The 22,273-nt window shown below is 49.4% G+C and overlaps 1 protein-coding gene across 2 annotated transcripts in view; it reads right to left on the reverse strand.

Moving 5' to 3' along the window:
- The window catches only part of PPARA (peroxisome proliferator activated receptor alpha), a 65,798-nt gene extending 43,844 nt beyond the window's left edge, over positions 1-21,954 (reverse strand). The window contains exons 1-2 of one of the 2 annotated variants that reach the window (XM_055562300.1): positions 21,754-21,954; positions 20,561-20,707 (exon numbers count right to left, since the gene is read on the reverse strand). The gene's annotated coding sequence lies outside the window, so the exon portion shown is untranslated. Of the gene's footprint in view, positions 1-20,560; positions 20,708-21,258; positions 21,649-21,753 lie in introns of those variants that run through there. The other variant, XM_055562382.1, reaches the window with a different exon arrangement.
- Between the last annotated feature and the right edge of the window lie 319 nt (positions 21,955-22,273).

The raw sequence follows: 22,273 nt of genomic DNA on the forward strand, positions 1-22,273 counted from the left end.
CTTTCACTACCACCACCTGGGAAGTCCCAAAATGTACTATTTCTATACAATATTCTTGGTGACAAAAAGAAATGAAGTGTTGATTCATGATACAACATGGATGACCCTAGAAAACATTATACTAAGTGAAAGTAGCCAGTCACAAAAGACCGTGTATTGGGTAAATCCATTGCTATGAAATTGTCCACAAGAGGCCAATTGTACAGACAAAGCAAACTGGTGCTTTTCAAGGGCTGGGGGTGGGGTGTGCAGGGAATGAGGCATGATTGTTAGTGGGTATGTGGTTTCTTGGGGGGTGATGAAGATGTTCTAAAATTAGATTGTGGCAATCGTTGCACAAGCCCGTAAGTATAATGGAAACCATGGAATTGTACACTTTGAACCATTGTTTAAACATACCAGTTACATACCAGTGTATGGTATGTAAACGACATCTCAATGGAGCTATTTAAAACCTGCTCAGCAGCTTTATTCATAATAACTCATAATTGGAAAGAATCCATATGTCTTCTGATGGTGAATGGTTCCACAAACTTGGTATATCTGTTTCACGGAATACGACTCAGCAAAAAAAAGAATGAACTATTAATATATCCAATAACCTGTATGAATCTCACGAGAGTTACGCTATGTGAAAAAGCCAGCACCAAAACGTTACATGCTGTTTTTCGTTCGTTGTTCAGTCGTTAAGTCCTGTCTGACTTTCTGTGACCCCACAGACTGCAGTCCTCCATTATCTCCCAGAGTTTGCTCAAACTCATGTCCATTGAGCCGGTGATGCCATCCAACCATCTCATCCTCTGTCACCCTCTTCTCCTCCTGCCCTCAATCTTTCCCAGCATCAGGGTCTTTTCCAATGAGTCAGCTCTTTACATCAGGTGGCCAAAATATTGGAGCTTCAGCTTCAGCATCAGTCCTTCCAATGAATATTCAGGGTTGATCTCCTTTAGGATGGACTGGTTGGATCTTGCTATCCAAGGGATTCTCAAAAGTCTTCTCCAGCACCACATTTCGGAAGCATCGATTCTCCGGTGCTCAGCCTTCTATTGGCCTCATTATGCACCACTCTCGAAATGATACAATGATAGAAATGGAGAACAGACCACCAGGGTGAGGAAGAGGCCGGGGTTTGAGAGATCGGTGTGGCTCTGAAGATGACTCTGAGAATGTTCTGGACACATGACTTTATCCTGGCTATGAGGCAGCACTGTGGTCTTATAAGACGTTTCCACGGGGGAAACAGTACGGGGATCTCTCTGAATTATTTCCTACAACTGCATGTGAGTCTATAATTATGTCAAATTTCAAAGATTTTTTCATTTTAAAAAAGTACTAAAAGGGAGATAAATTAGGAGTGATATTTTCGGAACAGGTGAGCTCAGACTCACACTTCTGATCTGCAGCTTGGTAAATAAACATGATAATAAACATAGCTGTGATACAGACGGTAGAACCTGTGCTTTTCTGTTTGTCTGCTTTTTTTTTTGTCACTTGGAAGTGATTTCACTTACAGAAAAATTGCCCCCGCACGCAGAATAGTGTAAAGAACACTGTGAACTCTGTACCCTTTATCATATTTGCTGATGATTAACATTCTACCCACTTGCTCTATCTTTGTAGGTAGGTAGCCATGACTGCAGCCATGAAATTAAAAGACACTTACTCCTTGGAAGGAAAGTTATGACCAACCTAGATAGCATATTCAAAAGCAGAGACATCACTTTACCAACAAAGGTCCATCTAGTCAAGGCTATGGTTTTTCCTGTGGTCATGTATGGATATGAGAGTTGGACTGTGAAGAAGGCTGAGCACCGAAGAATTGATGCTTTTGAACTGTGGTGTTGGAGAAGACGCTTGAGAGTCCCTTGGACTGCAAGGAGATCCAACCAGTCCATTCTGAAGCAGATCAGCCTTGGGATTTCTTTGGAAGGAATGATGCTAAAGCTGAAACTCCAGTACTTTGGCCACCTCATGCGAAGAGTTGACTCATTGGAAAAGACTCTGATGCTGGGAGGGATTGGGGGCAGGAGGAAAAGGGGATGACAGAGGATGAGATGGCTGGATGGCATCACCGACTCAATGGATGTGAGTCTGAGTGAACTCCAGGAGATGGTGATGGACAGGGAGGCCTGGCGTGCTGCGATTCATGGGGTTGCAAAGAGTCGGACACGACTGAGCGACTGAACTGAACTGAGCCATACAGCGTGTGTGTGCATGTGCGTGCGTGTGTGTGTGTGTGTATGTGTGTGTGTATGTGTGTGCGCGTGTGTGTGTATTTGAAGCATGACTCTATCTCCCTCAATAACGAAGTACCTATTTTCTAAGAATCAGGATATTCTATTAATACACTGCTGCTGCTGCTGCTAAGTCACTTCAGTTGTGTCCGACGGCAGCCCACCAGGCTCCTGTCCCTGGGATTCTCCAGGCAAGAACACTGGAGTGGGTTGCCATTTCCTTCTCCAATGCATGAAAGTGAAAAGTGAAAGTGAAGTTGCTCAGTCGTGTCCGACTCCTAGCGACCCCATGGACTGCGGCCCACCAGGCTCCTCCGTCCATGGGAGTTTCCAGGCAAGAGTGCTGGAGTGGGGTGCCATCGCCTTCTCCGCTCTTATACACTAGTGTATGTTTACCTACAGGACACTTATCAATTTCAGCCAACTGAATAAATAGAGATAAAAGGCTTTATGACTCAAGGTCAAATTTTCCTCAGTTGACCCAACAATATCCTTGACATTACTCCCTCCAGGACAGGATCTAGCGTGGGGGTCACCTATGGCATTTGTTGTCATTTCTCTTTTAATGTGAAATACTTCCGCTGCTTTTGTCTTTTCGTGAAAGTGACTTTTTAAAAGCTAACCATTTCTACTACTGTTTTTAAACAGAATGTAGAGATTGCTTTAAGGGAATGGCAACCCACTCCAGTATTCTTGCCTGAAGAATTTCATGGACAGAGGAGCCTGGCAGGCCACCATCCACGGGGTTGCAGAGAGTCAGGCGCGACTGAGCAAGTAATGGGCACACAGTAGCTTGCGTTTCGGTGGGTATCTGGGGAGAAGAGCCAGCGCTTCTGGAGTGCCTCTGACTTGAGATATCGCAGGTGCCCTTCCGGAGCGGGGTGCTTCAGCTGCCTCGTAGCCCCTCTAGCAACTTCTGTCCGTTTTCCAGCTGGAAATGTTTGCCAGGCCTTCCTATTTGGAACTAGAGGTTCCCAGAGCCACATAGCTTCCATTCCTTTTCACCATGACAAATAAAAGCAAACTGAAAACACAATTATTCTGTAAATTCCCAAACAAGAAGAGGCTGACCTAACGCTGATTTTCAGCAGCTCTATAATTCCAACATTTAGCGAATGTTGGTAACAAGCAACCAAGGGCCCTCTTCCGTAGCAGGCTGTAGATCAATTGCTTTTCTAAAGAAACCAGGATGAATGCGACTCAAAGTGACAAGGACACGAAAGGAACAGAAGCCATCTGTTTAAGGGGGAAAAGTGAATCTACTGCTGTCAAGTCAAACTGCATGAAAATAAGAGAGCCGGGAACCCTACCAAGGGTTTATTCATAAGACCCAGTGCAGGGGCTTATGAGGAGGTGATGGTCCTTTATCTGCGGTAACTGGCTATTCGCATCCACTGGACCGAATCTGGGAGGGGAGCGGGCTCAGGTGCCGATCAAAGCACCGACGACTGACATGCAGGAGGCTCTGCTCAGCCACGCTGCCGGGGAGAGCAGGTCTGGGCTGGGAACAGCTGTCCACATGCCTCATAAGCAGCATGGCCTGACGTGACCTTGGTCTTTGAGGGCTGACAGAGTTCCAGCCTAGAGTCTTTTGGACAGTCTGGTTTGCTTGCTTCTTATTTGTTTTGATAGATTGTTTTCTTTCTAATTAGTTGCCTCTATTCTGCCTCCGCCCACAGCAGCACCCCCTCCCCTACTTGGACTTCGGCAACATCCTCCTAACTGGCCAGCTAGCCAGCTGCTCCCCTCTCCGAGGGTCTCCAGCGACGCTGCCAGTTGCATCCCGCCCTGATGGCCCCACCCCTGCTTTACACATCCCTCTGAGGTGCATGGGTTCCAAATACCTGGACTTACAGGTAAGGAAGGAAATGACAACCCACTCCAGTATTCTTGCCTGGGAAGCCCCACACACAGAGGAGCCTCCGGGCTACAGTTCGTGGGGTTGCAAAGAGTGGGACGCGACTGAGCATCTGAGCACGAGCAGACCTAGGGAAAGCATCGTCCAGGGCCACATGGCCACTCAACTGTCAGCGTCTCTGCCCCACGCGGGGCCGCATCCACACCGCCCGGCAGCCTGAGCTGCTCTCTGCCGGACCCTCGGTGAGCCCCGAGAGCCCCATGGCTGGCCTGTGGCTTCTGTCCCCAGCCCCAGATGACAGCCAGAGGGAGCCCGGACCAGCTGAAGAGCAGTGTGCGGCAGCCCCCGACTCAGACCCTGCTCCCGGGGGCGCTGCGTTCACAGAGCACACAGCCAGAGCCCTCGCAGCGCCCCCGGGGCCCTCCACGGGACCTGTTGCCACCTCCCTGCCGGGGCCACGTGTCCTCCTCCTCGGGCTCCTCCACGAGCCTGGCCCCGGCTGCCCTTGGCCCGGAACGCTCCCCCCGCAATCTGTGGAGCCTCTCACCTTCCAGGCCTTTCTCAGACGTCATTTTCTCGGCAAGGCCGCTTGGCCGTCCTTCCAGCGCCCTGGCCCTTCCCTGCGTGCACACCCGCCCACCTGCCCACACACAGCATCTCTGAACACACCAAGCCAAGCACGGATGTGTCCACTGGGCTGATTGTCCATCTCTCCCCACCAGAGAGCCAGCTCTCCAAGAAAAGAGATTTGTGGATTTTTGCTCCTTTATGTATCCCCCAACCAATGCTTAAGAATAATGCCTAGCACATAGAAGGAGCTTAATAAATATTTGCCGAAGTTTTATCCTGAACTGATCCAATGTCTCTTCATTCCCCTTTGCAACCCTGTGTTCCAAAATAAACTAGTCAGGGCCTTGCCAGACCCACCTCCTAATTTCCAGCCTCTATACTTTACCCTATTCCTCTGCCTGGAATGCCTCCCATTCGCATACATGTCGGGGGAAGCTCAAATACAATTCCTCCCTGAAACTTTCCTGGATTCATCCAGATGGAAGGACCCCAACCTTCACATTCAATCTATTGATTGAAATAGATTGATGTCTGTAGTTTGGCCACCTGATGTGCAGAACTGACTCATTGGAAAAGACCCTGATGCTGGGAAAGATTGAAGGCAGGAGGAGAAGGGGACAACAGAGGATGAGATGGTTGGATGGCATCACCAACTCAATGGACATGAGTTTGAGTAAGCCCTGAGAGTTGGTGATGGACAAGGAGTCCTAGCGTGCTGCAGTCCATGGGGTCGAAAAGAGTCAGACATGACTGAGCGACTGAACTGAACTGATTGACGTCTAAATGCCCAGCTGATCTGGGTCCCCTTAAGGCAGTGTTCACACCCCAAAAGGCAGGTGTTCAATAAATACAGACTGATTCAATCTAACATCAGTGCTACACTCTGGACATTGATCCCTTTCTTACAACAACACCTCATATCATTTTAAGCAATGAACCAGTGGAAGTTTACGTGGGGAACACACCAGGGGTCAAAGGGCTGAGGCCGGGCATGGAGCGGGTGCTTTTCTGAAGAAACAGGGGTTTATGCAACTTCAAGTGACAAGAAAGGTAAGAGAACAGAAGTGATCCGTTTAAGGGGAAAAAAAGATGGCAAAGTTCCTGAAGCACATTCGAAGACATTCTGGGGAACAGTGCATGCAGGGGTGTCAGGGCCAATTAAATTGTCTGTAACCAGTTTCCAGAGTCCACACCATTCAGCTGAGCGCAGTCGAGATGCCCACATGAACTTGGTGGTAAACTTAGAGGTCACTTTCCCTTGTTTGGTACATGAGGCCTTTCCATGACCCCTTCCCAAAACCGAGTTGTCTCCTCCAGAAACACTGTACAGCCATCTGTTTATTTGGGCTACATTTAATGTCAACACTCGGGTTCGATGCCTGGGTCGGGAAGATCCCCTGGAGAAGGAAATGGCAACCCACAGTACTCTTGCCTGGAGAGTCCCATGGACAGAGGAGCCTGGCGGGCTGCAGTCCTTGGGGTCCCAAAGAGTCAGACACACCTGAGCGACTAAGCATGCATCCGTGTTAATGTCAACAGTGGGGTCAATTTTCTGAGTAGAGGTCTTGTATACCTGTTTCATTAATAGGTTTATTCTTAGGTATATGACACATGCAGTCTAATTTATTGTTAATAGAATGGATTTTATTACTTTTTTCCAATTTTTAAAATTGAAGTAGAGTTGATTTACAATGTTGTCTTCATTTCTGCTGTACAGCACATGATTCAGCTATACATATACATACATCCTGTTTTAATATTCTGTTCCATTATGGTTATCGTAAGATACTGAATACAGGTCTCTGTGCTGTATAGCAGGATCTCTTTGTTCACCCACCCGATAAATAAAAGCTTACATCTGTTGTTGTGCTCCGCCTCTCCCCCAGGCCCCTCCTTGCGCTCCGCCTCTCCCCCAGGCCCCTCCTTGCGCTCCGCCTCTCCCCCGGCCCCTCCTTCCGCTCCGCCTCTCCCCCAGGCCCCTCCTTGCGCTCCGCCTCTCCCCCAGGCCCCTCCTTGCGCTCCGCCTCTCCCCCAGGCCCCTCCTTGCGCTCCGCCTCTCCCCCAGGCCCCTCCTTCCGCTCCGCCTCTCCCCCAGGCCCCTCCCTCCTGGCAACCACCGGTGTGTTCTATTTAGCGTAGTTCAAAGTTTACAGAAAAACTTAGAAGAAAGTACAAAGAGTTCCCGTGTTCTCCCGTTGGTAACATCTTGGTAGGGTCATTACCACTGATGAGCCAATGTCAATGTGCTAACTAAAGTCCATAGTTTACATCAGGGTGCACTCTTGGTGTTGCCTGTTCTGTGGTACAAACATATATGGATATAAATAAGCTCTGGTTTTTCCTGTAGTCATGTACGGGTGTGAGAGTTGGACAATAAAGAAGGCTGAGTGTCGAAGCATTAATGCTTTTGAACTGTGGTGCTGAAGACACTTGAGAGTCCCTTGGACAACAAGGAGATCCAACCAGTCCATCCTAAAGGAAATCAACTCTGAATATTCATTGCAAGGGCTGATGCTGAGGCTCAAGCTCCAATACTTTGGCCACCTGATGCAAAGAATGACTCACTGGAAAAGACCCTGATGCTGGGAAAGATTGAGGGCGGGAGGGAGGAGAAGGGGACGACAGAGGGTAAGATGGATGGTGGAATCATTGACTCAATGGACATAAGTCTGAGCAAACTCTGGGAGACAGTGAAGGACAGGGAAGCCTGGCGTGCTGCGGTCCACGGGGATGAGCTGGATACAACTGAGCAGTATCACACGGAGCAGCTTCACTGACCTAAAAAGCCTCTGTGCTCTGACTCATCCTTTCCCCCACCCAACCCTGGGCAACCACTGATCTTCTAACTGTCTCCATAGCTTTGCCTTTTCCAGAATGTCACAGAGCTGGAATCATATAGTCTGTAGACTTCAGTTTGGGCCCTTCAGGTATGTGATATTTTCGGTAATAGCGTCAGTGATATCACTTGCCAAAATGTTTTACAAAGAGGCGGTACCAGTTTACACTCCCATCATCAGCATGAGTTCCTGCCAGACCACATCCTCAGACTTGACACTTGGTCCGTCTTCTTAATGTACCCATTCTGGTTGGGGTTTAATATCTCTCTACTACTAACAGCAGGCTTCCCTGCTGGCTCGGACAGTAAAGAATCTGCCTGCAAAGCAGGAGACCCAGGTTTGATCCCTGGGTTGGGAAGAACCCCTGGAGAAGAGAATGGCAACCACTCCAGTAATCTTGTCTGGAGAATTCCATGGACAGAGGAGCCTGGTGGGCTACAGTCCATGGGATCACAAAGAGTCAGTCACAACTGAGAGACTAACACTTCACTACTAATAGCAATATCTGCTGCTATTAATTTACATTTTCCTAATGACTAATGATGTTGAACACCTTTTCATGTGCTTACTTGCCATCCAATACCCTTTGCTGAAAAATTGGTTCAAATATTTTGCCCACTTCTGCTTTCATTCTTAATTGGGTTGCTTGTCGTCTTCTTATTGAATTGTGAGAGTTCTTTACAGATACAAGTTCTTTGTCAGATATATGTTTTGCAAATATTTTCTCCAAGTCTGGGGCTTGTCTTTTACTTTCTTAAATGCCTTTTGATGAGAAAAAGATTATATTTTTTAAAATTTTATTTATTTATTTATGGCTGCAGTGGGTCTCCGTTGCTGCATTTTTTCTCTTGTCGTAGCAAGCTCTGGGTCCTTCCTGTTATGGTGGGTGGGTTTCTCACTGCAGCGGCTTCTCTTGTTGTGGAGCGCAGGCTCTCCCGGACCAGGGATCGAACCCGTGTCTCTTGGATTCACAAGTGGATTCTTTACCACTGAGCTGCAAGGGAAACCCAAAAGTTTATAATTTCGATGAAGTCTAATTTATTAGATTTCTTTGGTAGCTTGTATTTTTTTCATTATAATCTTTACCAACCCCGAATCACTAAGATGGACTCTTTGTCTACTTCTAGAAGTTTCTATAGTTTTCACTCTTAAGGTTAGGTCTCTGGCCCATTTCAAGGTCTTCCTTTTTAAGATGATGTGATATGGGGGCTGAGATTTGTTCCTTTGCATGTGGCTATCCAAGCGTTCCAGCACAATCGTTGAGAAAAAGTGTCTTTCCCACGGAAGCGATCTGTCACTCTGCTCACAGTCAGCTGGCCGTGAGGCTGGGTCTGTCTCTGAACTTGCTGTCTGGGCCGCTCCTCTGTTTCCCTACTTTCATATCAATAGTATATTGTCTTGAAACTGCGGCTCCATCATTCTTGAAACCAGATAGTCCAAGTCCTCCCTCTGCATTCTTCTTTTTCAACGTTGTTTTAGCCACTCCAGGTCCATTGCGTTTCCATATAATGTTAGAATCCATTTGTCAGCTTCTACAAACAGGCATGCTGAGGTTTGACTTTGATCACTGACTCTGTAGATCATTTGGGAAGAACTGCCATCTTAATGATGCTGAGCCTGATAACGCAAGAGCGTGCTGTGACTCGTCATTTATTCAGGTTTCTCAAAATTCCTCTCAGCCACGTTTGGTAGATTTCATTGTTCAGATCTTAGGCATTTTATCCAGAAGCATTTCATGCTTGTTGATGTTTGATTACTTTAAAAATTTTTTCCAGGTTATTTAAAAAAATTAATTAATTTTTGGTTGTGTTGGATCATCATTGCTGTGAGGACTTTCTCTAGTTGCTCCAAAGTGTTGGAGCCTCAGCTTCAGCACCAGTCCTTCCAATGAATATTCAGGAAGGTTAACTGATTTCCTTTAGGATGGACTGGTTTGATCTCCTTGCTGTCCAAGGGACTCTCAAGGGTCTTCTCTAGCACCAGAGTTCGAAAGCATCAGTCCTTTGGTGCTCAGCCTTCTTTATGGTCCAACTCTCACATCCATACATGACTACTGGAAAAACCATAGCTTTGACTAGACAGGCCTTTGTCAGCAAAGCGATGTCTCATTTTAATACGCTGTCTAGGTTCGTCACAGCTCTCCTTCCAAGGAGCAAGTGTCTTCGAATTTCATGGCCGCAGTCACGGTCTGCAGTGATTTCGGAGCCCAGAAAAATCCTCCTTTCTAAGTTTGAATCTGCATCCAACATTTTATCCTTTGTACTTTGAATGTTGTGAAATATCTTAGAGAGTTCTATTAACGTGATTGAGGGAAAGGGCTAGGCTCACTTCCTGAGTGGTACTTTCAACCATTTTCCTCAAGCATGTGGATAAGTCACTTTTACTAAGCTCCTCTGCCTGCCCCTCTAGATGCTAAATAGCAGCAGTGTCCACGTCCCCATTTTTGAGCCTTTAAAAAGCAGAGAACCTTCTCCGGCTGAAGTGAGGCAGAAGGGGAGGTGGGAGAGGTTCAGGGCATGAGAAGGACTACACCCACACAGCAGGTTTGGAAAACCACACGGGGCCACAAGCCAAGGAATGTGGGCACCTCTGGTTGCAACCAGGAAGAAATCAGGCATGGAGGATGTTCAGAACGCACAGAACTGTCCATCCGAAAAGGACGGATTTTACTGCATGTAAATTAAACCTCAGTAAACTTGACTTTAAAAAGACCTGAAACCCATCTCCACTGTCTGGATTTTAGGGACAGGTGGCTCAGTGGTAAAGAATCTGCCTGCCAATGCAGAAGACACACGAGACAGAGGTTCAATCCGTGGGTCAGGGAGACCCTCTGGAAGAGGAAATGGCAGCCCACTCCAGTATTCTTGCCTGGGAAATCCCATGGACAGAAGAGCCTGGCGGGCTACAGTCCATGGGGTCTCGAAGAGTCGGATGCAACTGAGCGACTAAGCAATACAAAGAGGTGAGTCTGGTGTTAGAAGCTGACCCAACGCACATCACACCCTTGGAGCAGGGCAGCCACGGAGGTTCTCCAGCATCTCCAGGTGCCAGCCCTTCTCCCACCTGCTGTAACCAAGCTCCTGACCTCGTGGACAGGATACAGCCTCTCTCCCCACCACCCCAGCCATGGAGCAAGAAGCCAGGAGGCACAGACGTCACCCATCTATGGTCCTAGGAAAGGGGCTTGCATGTGTCTAAGGAACAGTTCACCTCATTCGCTTCTGTGACAGCAAACAATGGCGGGCTGGTGACACGCCCGATCCCTCACGCCCGGCTCCTCCAGGAAGCAACTACCCCGCTTTTATAATGAGGACAGATCGCTGCTCGACGGGCTTCTCCACGCCTTGTGCCTGGCCATTGGCGACAGAGACAGCAGACCCCGCAAGTCAAGCGCAGTGCTTCCTGGAGACAGGTCACTAGGTGAGGGGTGGGGTCTCTATGCCTCTAAGGTTTAAATCCAGCTGACCTGAGCGGGGCAGAAGGATTTCAGCTGAGCACGTGATGCCAAGGGAAATAAGAAGGTAATCACCAGAAGAACTGAGACGGGTGCGACCATGGCCCGGATCCCTCACATTCACCCGTTTCCTTTCTCCCAACTCAGCTCCTGTCGTTCAGGAGTCCCCGACCCCTGGGCCATGGACACGCACCGCCCTGTGGCCTGTTAGGAAGTGAGCCCCACAGGAGGAGGTGAGCAGTGGGCAAGTAAGCGAAGCCTTCGTCTATATTTACAGCTGCTTCCCATGCCCCCGCCCCGCCCGCAGTCAAGTTGCAGGAGAACAAGCCCAGGGCTCCCGCTGACTTTGCATTATGGTGAGTTCTGTAATTATCTCATGACACATCACAATGTAATAAAAACAGAAATGAAGTACACAATAAATGGAATGTGCTCAAATTGCCCCCAAACCATCCCCCGGCCCCACCCTGGTCCGTGCAAAAGTTGTCTTCCACGAAACCAGAAACTGTCTTCTAACTTGCCCTGTGCCAGAAAGGCTGGGGGCTGCTGCTTCAGTTGAAAGGACGTGTTAAAGACAAATATTGCTCGAGGAGGGTGTGCAGACCCCTATGAAATCGCTGCTGTCCCCCTGGCCCCCCGGGGGCTCGGAGAAGGCCAGCCTCGCCCGTCAGGTCTCCTGGGTTGGCTGTCCCCATGCGGCACCACCTTGCTTGGGTACCTGCCTGAATCCTGAGCTGCCATGTGACGCAGCACTTCCTGATGGCAGGGAACGCAGCCTGCCCTTTTCTGCTGTTGCCCCCAGCACTTGGAACACTGCCTGGCCCGTAGCAGGGGCTCAGGAAAGGTGTGTTGAATAAACGAATGAGCTCAGGAATGAATGACTGAAGTACTCAGTAAACAGCTGCAGAGGTGAAGGTAGAACATGTCCAACCAGAGAGATTCAAACCACAGTAGGGTGTCTGAGCGGCAAAATTCCTGCCTCTCTCTCGGGTAGGAATCAAGGAAGGCTTCCTGAAGGAGGCGGTATTTGATTAGGCCTGGAAGGAATCTCAAACAGAGGGGTAGCCGAGCCGGAGCTCACACGGCTTGTCCTGCAGTCCCTGCTGGCGCACATCCTGGTGATTGGAGCGCGAGGCATCTGTGGTTTCCTGCCCCAGAGGGTCTGCGACTCAGCCAGGGAGGGCGACTTGCACCAAGCAGCCACGATGAACACGTGACAGGCGAGCACACAAGCAAAAGCACCGGACGCTGCACCAGACAGACCTGACCCGGGCAGGCAGGGCTGGAGGGCTTCCCCGAGAAAGTGATTTTCACTGAGATCTCTGGGGTAGGGGTAGGAAAGGAGGAAGGGTGAGCCGCAGGGTGAGTGAGCTTCTCTGGCGCAGCCAAGGAGCTGGCCGCAGAGGAAGCATGTGGGCCTCTGGGCGTCAAGGCCGTGCCCTCCAGTTGCCACCAGAGCTGACAAACAAGGACGAGTAAGTCCATGTCACAGCTAGAGACGTAATAACAAGCCAGGAAACAACACAGCCCCAGCAACAAGGTCCTGCTGTGTAGCCCAATGCCCCATGATAAACCATAGTGGGAAAGAACAGGAAAATGAATATACACATGTATACGTGTGTGTAACAATCTTATGTCCTGTTCAGCAAAAATTAACACAACACTCTAAATAACTATACTTGAATAACCACTGGAAAAGTGAAAGCTTTGAGTGTACGGACCTTTGTTGGAAACGAGATGTCTCTGCTTTTTAATATGCTCCTTAGGTTTGTCATAGCTAACCCTGAATGAATTCATTGGAAGGTCTGATGCTAAAGCTCCAATACTCTGGATGCCCGATGCAAAGAGCAGACTCACTGGAAAAGACCTTGAGACTGGGAAAGGCTGAGGGCAGGAGGAGAAGAGGGAGACAGAGGATGAGATGGTTGGATGGCATCATCGACTCAATGGACTTGGGTTTGAACAAACTCTGGGAGATGGTGAAGGACAGGGAAGCTTGGCATGCTGCAGTCCATGGGGTCACAGAGAGTTGGACGTGCCTTTGGAGACTGAACAACAACAAATTCTTGAATAAAGTAAAATTTTTTGGAAAAGCCTTCTTGGGAATTCCCTGGTGGTCCAGTGGTTAGGACTCCACTTTGACTGCAGGGGGTCCAGGTTTGATCCCTGGACGGGGAACTACGATCTTGGATCCCACAAGATTCATGGAGTGGCCGAAAGTAATGATAATGAAAATAAAAGGCATTCTTCCTCTGCACCAGGCAACAGCCTCCCACTCAGAGCAGCAGTATCCCCCACCTGTAGACAAGGTGCGCGGGGGAACGGGTGATGTCGGTGGCCAAGAGCCACTCAGCTGTCAGTACCGCTCCGCCTCCATGGCCCCAGTGGGAGGCCACTTATTGGATTAGGAGGAAGACCAGGGTCAGGGAGGGGAAACATGGGGGGCTCAGAACCAACATTCTGAGTCTGAGTCTCAGGGAGGCAGGCTGGGGAGCGTGGGGCCCCCGTCACAACAGCGATGGCAAAGTCCCGCTCCACTGAACCTCTGCTGCCGTACTTCAGTTTAACTTCATGTCTACAAAGATGCGGGCTTCCCAGTGGCTGAGTGCTAAGGGACCCGCCTGCCCATGCAGGAGCTGTGGGTTCAATCCCTGGGTCGGGAAGATCCCCTGGTGGAGGGCACGGCAACCCGCTCCAGTATTCTTGGCTGGGAAATCCCATGGACAGAGGAGTCTGGCGGGCTACAAAGAGCGTGGCCTGGGGTCTGAAAAGAGCGGGACATGACTGAGCACACACACACACACACAATACAAAGAAGAAGGCGTCAGCTGGATGGACGTGTTAAGACCTTCGGTTGGAAGATCATCTTCTCATCTCTTAAAGTGATTCCTTTTCCAAATTTTATTTACTAGTTTTTGTCTCTCAGAGGTCTCGTTCTCAAAGAGACCGCACCAGATCTGACATCGCGGGTGGCCATGGATCTTTCTGAAACGTCTGCTAGAAAACGATTTCTCCTGCTATGAAAGCCCACATTTGAACTCATCCATTCCACACAGAGTTGCTGAGCCCTTCCTCAGTTTTGTGCCCTTTCACCAGTCAATGAACCAGTCATGGGTTTATCTGCTTTCCTGGCTATTTTTTTCCCTTCTAGAATTTTCTTTCTCTTAAGTCCTGTGCCTCTCAGTATTAAAGATTATCAGCCGTCCTTGAATGTGGTTAAATATTCACTTTCACTTAGACTTCTGACCTAGACACTGAAAGCTAACTTTGCTGCCTTCATCTAAGTAAAGAGAAAGCAGTAGGAAAAAAGTCGATAATTTTTGGTTTCCAGAGTAAAAGAAAATACCCTTTTTTTTTTTTTAATTGATAACCTGCTAGGTACGCTTGTTTAAAAAATTTGTTTTACTGAAATATTGACTGACAGTGCTGTGTTCTGCTAGGTACTGACATCCACACACAAAGCTGGCCTTGGAAAGACTTAGTCCCGCTCTTCCCGGGACCCTTCCTCTCGTCACCGGCCACTGTCACCCTCGGCCAGGATGGGGGCCTTCGTCTTTCCGTTGAACACACCAGCCCTGGAGGAGGACTTCCTGCCCCCGTGCTGGGGGGGAGGGTTACAATCTTTAGTTTCCAGGCTGCTCCTGGCAGTGCCCCCCCCAATCACTGGAGAGCCAGCATCTAGACCTGCCCTCCCCCTCCCCTCCCCAGGGATGCGGGCACCCTGCCCTTTCCTCCTTGCCCAGGTCCAGAACCTTCCGTCTCTGGCTCAGACATCAGTATTTCCACCCCCACGACCTTCTGTCATCGCTTGTCCAACACATTCTTTTAACCCTGTTTGTGCTGTTTTTTTTTTCTCTCAAGCAACATCTGCATGTGAATACTCTGATGCCTTTCTCTGCACACCTCTTCTTTTTCGAAGGCTTCATGGTCGAGTGTCGCCCACAAGCTCCTGCCACGGCTTTTTGCACAACTGAACTTTGTGAGTTTTTTTTCAACCGCTCCTCTCTGTCGGGACCCCTGCCTGAAGGTGGCAGGTGAGCTTTACTTTCATGGCTTGAGAAGCACCGCACTGGAATGCCTTTCTTCCTGGAAATGGCTCTCGAGAAGTGAGAAATCAAAGGAAAGCAGAGAAAGAAAGAGGCTCTTTCCTGAACCCGCGTGTGCTCTGGATCGATTGCTATGAACACTCAGGGGGACCCTGCAGAGATGGGGCTGGAGTCCCTTTGCCTAGAGGTGGGGATAGATTCTGCAACAGGTTTCAAGGTGGGAAAGAAAAGGTGATCATAATATTCAAGCAAGATATACCCTCCACAAGTCCTAAAGTCCAAGGATATTGTTAACGCATCCAATACTGCTTTTTTGTTTGGACTATAAATAACTTCAGTACAGCAAGAGATGCAAATTTCAAATTGCTCGGAACCATTTTCCTTTTATACGTCACTCCTGTTAATCCCATCCCCAATACACAATTAGAAAATCAGAAATAAAGTGAGTGGATAGAGAATAAAATAAGACCATAACCCACTTATCAAACTGTCCCATAAAATCAGCCAAAAGGAGATTACCAATTAGAATTTATCAAATTGATTCACAATCCTTGACAGAAGGGACATACGTTCTTCATGCTGGCAGCCTAATAGATGTCAACTTGTCCAGGGAGGAATACTGCCTGAAAATGCTTCTGAAAATTTTTTTGGTTAAAAAAAATCCCATTAACATACAGGTAATAGAAGAAAACTTGATTTCAGATCATCAAGATCTGATTGTCACTTGAATCCTCTGTTTTACTAGCCACATTGCTTCACTGTAATTATGCACTTAAATATACGTCAGGCTAACAATTTCTTAGAACATTTCCGAAAGGGACATGGCCACGTGTCAACCTCTAGATGACTCCGTCTGTTTTACTAGAACTTGGCAACTTGTCACCTCGGTGTGGTTATCACATAACCACAGATGTATGCAGTTGCAAATGGCCTCAGGGAACCTGGTGCCCCACTTGCTCTTAAAAACTGGGGGGGGGGTAAGGAACTACGGTATACTGTTTACCTAACTGTATTATCATCTCCAGCCTTTCCTGTGAAGCTTCGTAACCTTTGAAACAATTCATTCCGCCTTTGCTTTCCAAACTCTTCCTGTTTCAAAGGGATCCTTTTTCAAAGTTTACTTGTGGTCTCTGAATTAAAAGTGTAAAAGAAAGTAGATCAGAAGAGAACTCACCACTCTTTTTTATCTGCAAATCCCTTTGTGTATGTGTGTGTGTGCGTGCACGTGTGTGTGTGTGTGCTCAGTTATGTCTGACTCCTTGTGGCCCCATAGACTACACACTCCCAGCCTCCACTGCCCATGGAATTTTCCAGGCAAGAATACTGGAGTGGGTTGCCATTGCCTCCTCCAGGGGATCTTCTCCATCTAGGGACCAAACCCCCATCTCTTGCGTCTTCTGCATTGGCAGGTAGATTCTTAACCACTGTGCCACCTGGGAAGTGCCACAAATCTCTTTAAATAAAGCAAAGTAAAAGCAGTCAGATGGGAACTGTATTCAATCTCCTGTGATAAACCATGATGGAAAAGAATATGAAAAAGAACGTATATATATATATATATATATATATATATAACTGAGTCGCTCTGCTGTACGGCAGAAATTAACACAACACTGTAAATCAACTCTACTGCAAGAAAAATTTTTTAAAAATTAAAAGCCAAGCGATGAGTGTGGCATCTGAACCAGAAGACAAACCTCTGCAACACTTTCTCTAATTTCTCCTGTGTGTATCTTATCTTCACAGTTGGAGAGCCAACAGGACCCTTGCCCTGTTAAATAATAGCACACGTCCCAACTCACAAAGATTTAGAACACAACTCTTTCCTTCTGAGTCAATTGTTTGGAATCAGAACGCATGATCTTGCAGAAAGAAAGAGCATTTTATTTAGTTAGCTGCTCAGGCCACCTCATAGAAACTCTATTTCATGCTTAATATACCCCAAATCTCAGCTTCCCAGGTGGCGCTAGTGGTAAAGAACCCTTCTGCCAATGCAGGGGATGTAAAAGAAGGGATTCAATCCCTGGGTTGGGAAGATCCCCTGGAGGAGGAAATGGCAATCCACTCCAGTATTCTTGCCTTGAGAATCCCAAGGACAGATGAGCCCAGAGAGCTGCAGCCCATAGAGTCACAAAGAGTCGGACACGAGTGAAGCAACTTAGCACCCATACCTCAGATCTAGTGATAATTATAAACAGAGCAATGTGAATGGCAGCTGCCACCTTTATAATACCTATGCCGTGGGAGCCACGTGTGGGAGTCCAGCAGGCGAGCAGGAGCACACCCGTCTAGTGCAGATGGAAGGAAGGGTTCTGGCCATCTGGGTGTGAGGGAAGTTGCAAAATGCCAAGGGGAAATCCTCCAGCAGGGGTGGGTAGGCCCTAAGTGCCTTCTAAGTGCCCCCCACTAGTTCCCACCCACATCTGAGCACTGTAAAAGAAATCGACAAATGCTCGCTGAATTCAATTCTGTTCATGTTTTAGTGGCTCAGGGCACAGGCACAGGCCTCCGTGGGCATCCTCAAGGATGGTCCCAGGCCCCTTGGGGGCACCAAAACCTGCCCACCATGCTCAGGTCCCTTAAATGGTGTAGCATCTGCATACAACCTACACACATCCTTCATAGGCTTTCAATCACCTGGAGATTACTTCCAATACCTAATACCACATGCATGCAATGTAAATAGTTGCGGATACAATGTATAGCTATTGGCAGGTGGCAAATTCAAGTCTTGGTTTTTGGAACTTTCTGGAATATTATCCCCTCGAATATTTTCGCTCCATGGTTGGTTGAATCTGGGGATACAAAATCTGGATGTCGAGGTCCTACTCAGGATACAGGGCGAGCTGGGCAGAACTGACGGGCACACTGCCTGTCTCATCGAGTCAGACTCAGTGGAAGAAGACTTCCTTCAGCCTGCATTTCCAGAGACCCTCCGAGGATGAGCAACAACTGTTTTCAGGGTCTGGGGATACCAGAGGAAGGACAGATGCAACATACATCACCATCAAAACCTGAGCGCGTGGACTTCCCTGGTGGCCCCGTGGTTAAGACTCCGTGCTGTCAATGCAGGGGGCCCAGGTTTGACCCCTGGTTGGGCAACTGCTGAGCCCATGTGCCGTAACCACTGAGGCACCTAAGAGTGTGCTTCGAGAGAGAAGCCACGGGAAGGAGAAGCCCCCGCGCTCTGCAGCTAGAGAAAAGCCTTCACAGCAACTAAGACCCAGCTCAGCCAGGGATGAATACATAAACAGATATTTTTAAAAAGAATAAGAAAAGTAAAGAAAAAATTGCTTTAATAAAAGTGTATGTGCAGGGTGGGGGGTGTGCTTCTTTCCAAAAGCCTTTGAAAAATCATCCAGTGGTCAGAGCCAAAATAACAGGTACCAGATCCAGGCAGGTGGCACAGGTGTGCTCCTTTAGACCCTGACTGGGCGAGACTGGCTTCTTACCTGCCACAAAGAATCTTCACCCGCACTTCTTTGCCACCGCTTATGAGCCTCCCAACCCTTCAAAGAGGTGGAGTGGAGCGAAAAGCCATTTTGTGATGAAAAATCAGCATCTAGAGAGGGGGACAGAGGTCCCCTGGCCCAGCGGGCGGCCCTGAAGGGACAAAAATCAAACCTTGCGATGACCTAAACACCTCCTCCACTCTGTCAGACTGCTTCTCTGATGCGACCGCAAAACAAACTCAGCTCAGCTACCAAAGTAACTATATACTAGGTCGGACTTAGTAAGGAGCAAACTCTCCATCTTTTGAGGTGCATAAACCCCTCCCCGATCCTGCTACGAGAAGATGCTAGTTAAATGTTCTAGAAGCAAAGAACGAACACCGCTCCAAACAGCAAGCCAACCAGACTGGGTGAGGTCTGTTCCCCACCGGACAGGTCACTGCATGTAAGTGACAGAAACACTGGGAAGAAGAAACAAGTTCTGTCAAATCTGGCCCACCGGGACATCAAGGGCTTTCCCTGTTTGGTTCTTAACCCTAAAACTATCTTCACACCAAGTTGGAAATTAAAATTCTTTGCCTAATTTTCCCCAACCACATGGCCTTAGAAGTGAGCTAGCCCGTTCTATGTAACTACTCAGGCAGAAGTAACAGACACAGCACACGTCTATCCTGCAAACAGAAACTGTGGCATTACTTGAAGCATCTATGAAGCCTCTACCAAGCCACCAAAACCAGAAATAAAAACAGAGGCCCTCAAATTCCCAAAAAGCCACATCCTCTAACTGCAGTGGAACAAAATTAGTGCAAACATTCACCCCCAATGCCGGTCACTTGGAAATTAAGACATTCTGCCGTTAAGGATAATATTCATTCACACACAGACTAAAAGAGGAAATAGAGAAATGTGGCATGTTTAAAATATGTTTACAGTAAGCAAAGAATGTTTTAATAGAAGTTTTTAAAGATGATTACTTAATCCTTATAAAAACAGATGCTCACAGACAACACATCAAAAAAAAAAAGCACTGGTTAACAATCATTTATCACATATCATAACATATGATTTATTATATCATATATAATCATAACCACAAGGTGTATGGCAAAAATAGATTCCCTTTCTGCACCCCAATTTCATCTTCTTTCAGCTCCTTTTTTATATTCTGGTATAAAAATCAGCTTCATGAGCAGATTCACAGTTGCCTTCCCCAATACTAAACACAATATCCCAGGGCAGCTAAAAACTCAGTAAATATTTATAGAATATATGAATTTTAAAATGTACATCTATTAAAGAATCAGCTTAATAATTATTCTATCTAAGCATGATGAAATATATGATATAGACACAAACACATTTATTCACATGAAAAGATTTTCCATAACCCAATGCTTAATAAAGCAGCTTATAAAATAGTTTATATAGAAGAAACACATTTTTTTTCTCCCCTCTCTCATGCTCTCTCCCACATACACACACTATGTTTAAAAATCTGGGTACAAGTTGGACAAACATGAGCTAGTAACAACACTTACTTTATGATAATGAGAAGAGGGAAAATGTTGCTTTCTGTGGTCAATTAATTTGCTGTTGCTTCCAAGTTGTGTAGAAGTTTGTCAAGCTCCCTGCCTGGTCCCTCAGTGACCAGTGAACCACTCAACCTGAACCATCTCCTCCAGGGTATCACTGTACTGGCTGATGGCACTTCGAGACCTGGCCTACCAGCTTGGCAAGCATCTGCTTGATATTCAAATTGGAATTAAAACAGCTAAGAGGTGGCACGGCTCCTGACTTGTCAGCGTCTGTAACTTAAGTGTCTGTTAAGTGAAAACATTTCTCACAGTCATATTATCTAGTTTTAAATTACGTGGAACCAGCCTGCCATAAAGAAAGGAAGTCCCTAAAGAACACTGACACGATCAAGTTTTCAGGACTTAAAAGAACTTACCCACATCTATCTTACTTTCAAAGAAATGAAAATAGACCTAACTGCGGCATCGGCAAGGTGGTAATTAACCCTCAAATTGCTAGTCTGTACGGCAATGGAAGTAAAGACTTCAATATTTCAGTCTGGAAAAAAATGAGTAAATCAAACCTCCTATTTACCTGTGATGACAACGTCTTGGTTCTGGGCTGCTCCGGCCACAGACTGTTACTTCCCAGAGGAGGCAAGGCCCTCCTCCTCCGGCCTTGGCGGCAAGAAGGTAAAGGAGGAAACGATCTGTGCTCTGGTTCTGCCCAACTCTCCACCACCTTGAAAGAGGAAAGTCACCGTGACCCTGCGTCTTCAACCGCTACGGTGTGGCAGGGTCGTCCCAGGAAAGCCCAGCCCCGCCTCCCTGCCCCACGCACCCCTTCCCAAGCAGCCTGGGGGAGGAGGGGACTCCCGAGTGTGGGGAGGGGCCGCAGGGACTAGGGGTGGGCAGGCGGCCGCGAACGGCCCAGGGCGCTCCGCGAAATCCAAGGCAGTATACAAGCCCGGACTTTTCTTAGAAAGAATCTTGACGTTTGCGGCGCAGCCACCAGCCTTTAAACTTCAAAAGGCAGGAGAGCACGGGTGTGCCGTTGTTCCCGGTTAGACTGCGGAGCGCGTAGGGGCAGAACCAGCCCTCCGGACTTCCGCCAGGACCGCGGCGCGCAGCCGGGGACCCGGGGAGACCCGGGCGCGGGCGCCCAGCGTCAGACCCGCGGGCCCCGGGCTGGGAGGGCCGTCCCGCGGCGGAGGCTGCCCTGGGCTCGGCCTATCCGGGTCTCCGATGGCGCTTAGGCGCAAAGTGGGGGCAGTTCCTCAAAGCTGAACTAACCCGCGCTTGTCTCTCCCATCCGAGCTTAGACGCCCGGCGCACGAGGGTCAGTCTGCCGGACCTCGGGCCACCTGGCCTAGGGGATCCTCGGAGGTCTCGGAAACGTCCCCAGTCGGGGACAACCAAACTCAACCATGCAGAAGGAAGGGCGAGCCTGATGCCCCCGCCTGGTGGGCCTTCTCTGCGGAGTGGGGGCAACTGGAACACCTAGTGTCTCTGAGGTAGCAGACCTCGACCCCTGCCCAGGCCCCAGTCCCAACCGACAGCTGCGGACGCCGGGGCTCCAGGCAGGCCCCGGGCGCTCGGAGGGAGGCCGACCAAGGGGAGGCCCCCTGGGCCCCGGGATCCCCAGTACTAGCCAGCAGCGAGCGCCCTCACCCCGCGCCCCGGGGCCCCGCGCATGCGCCACCCGGCCCCTCCCCGTCCGCCGCCGCTCTCGGAGGGGAGCCCGGCCCCCGGACCCCCGCGCGCGCCCGCCCGCCCGCCGCCTGGCACCTGGGGCCGCGCGGTCCGCCGCCTGCCGGTCCGCCGGGCGAGCACGCCGAGGGAGGCGGCGCCGGGCAGGGCGCTAGCGGCCGCCTCCGCCCCTGCCGCCCGCTGCCCCCGCCATGGGGCCTTCGCGTCCCCTGCCCCTGCCCGGCGCCGCCTCCAGGCTCCCGTGCCAGCCGCGCCCCCGCGGCACTCGCCGCCCCTCTGCCCCCCGCCCCAGGCCGGGCCGCTCGCGCAGGGGGCGCCTCCAGGAAGCCCCGCCCCCGACCCCACCCCGCGCGGGGACACAGCCCCCGGACGGCGGGGCCCGATTGGCTGCCCGCGGGGGCGGGGGTGGGACCGCTCTCGGCGCGGGGGCGCCCACCTCCTGTCCCACGGCAGCGGCGCCAGCGGGGAAACTGAGGCCGGGGCGGGGGTGCGCGGAGGTTCAAGGTCACCCGGGTGGGCGCAGCGCCCGTGAGAGCACTCCGCGTGTGGCTGGACCTGGGCGCGCGTCCGGCCCCGCTCACTGGGGGAGGGCCGAAGT

This window comes from Bubalus kerabau, chromosome 1 (assembly GCF_029407905.1).
Source record: "Bubalus kerabau isolate K-KA32 ecotype Philippines breed swamp buffalo chromosome 1, PCC_UOA_SB_1v2, whole genome shotgun sequence".
Lineage (NCBI taxonomy): Eukaryota > Metazoa > Chordata > Mammalia > Artiodactyla > Bovidae > Bubalus > Bubalus kerabau.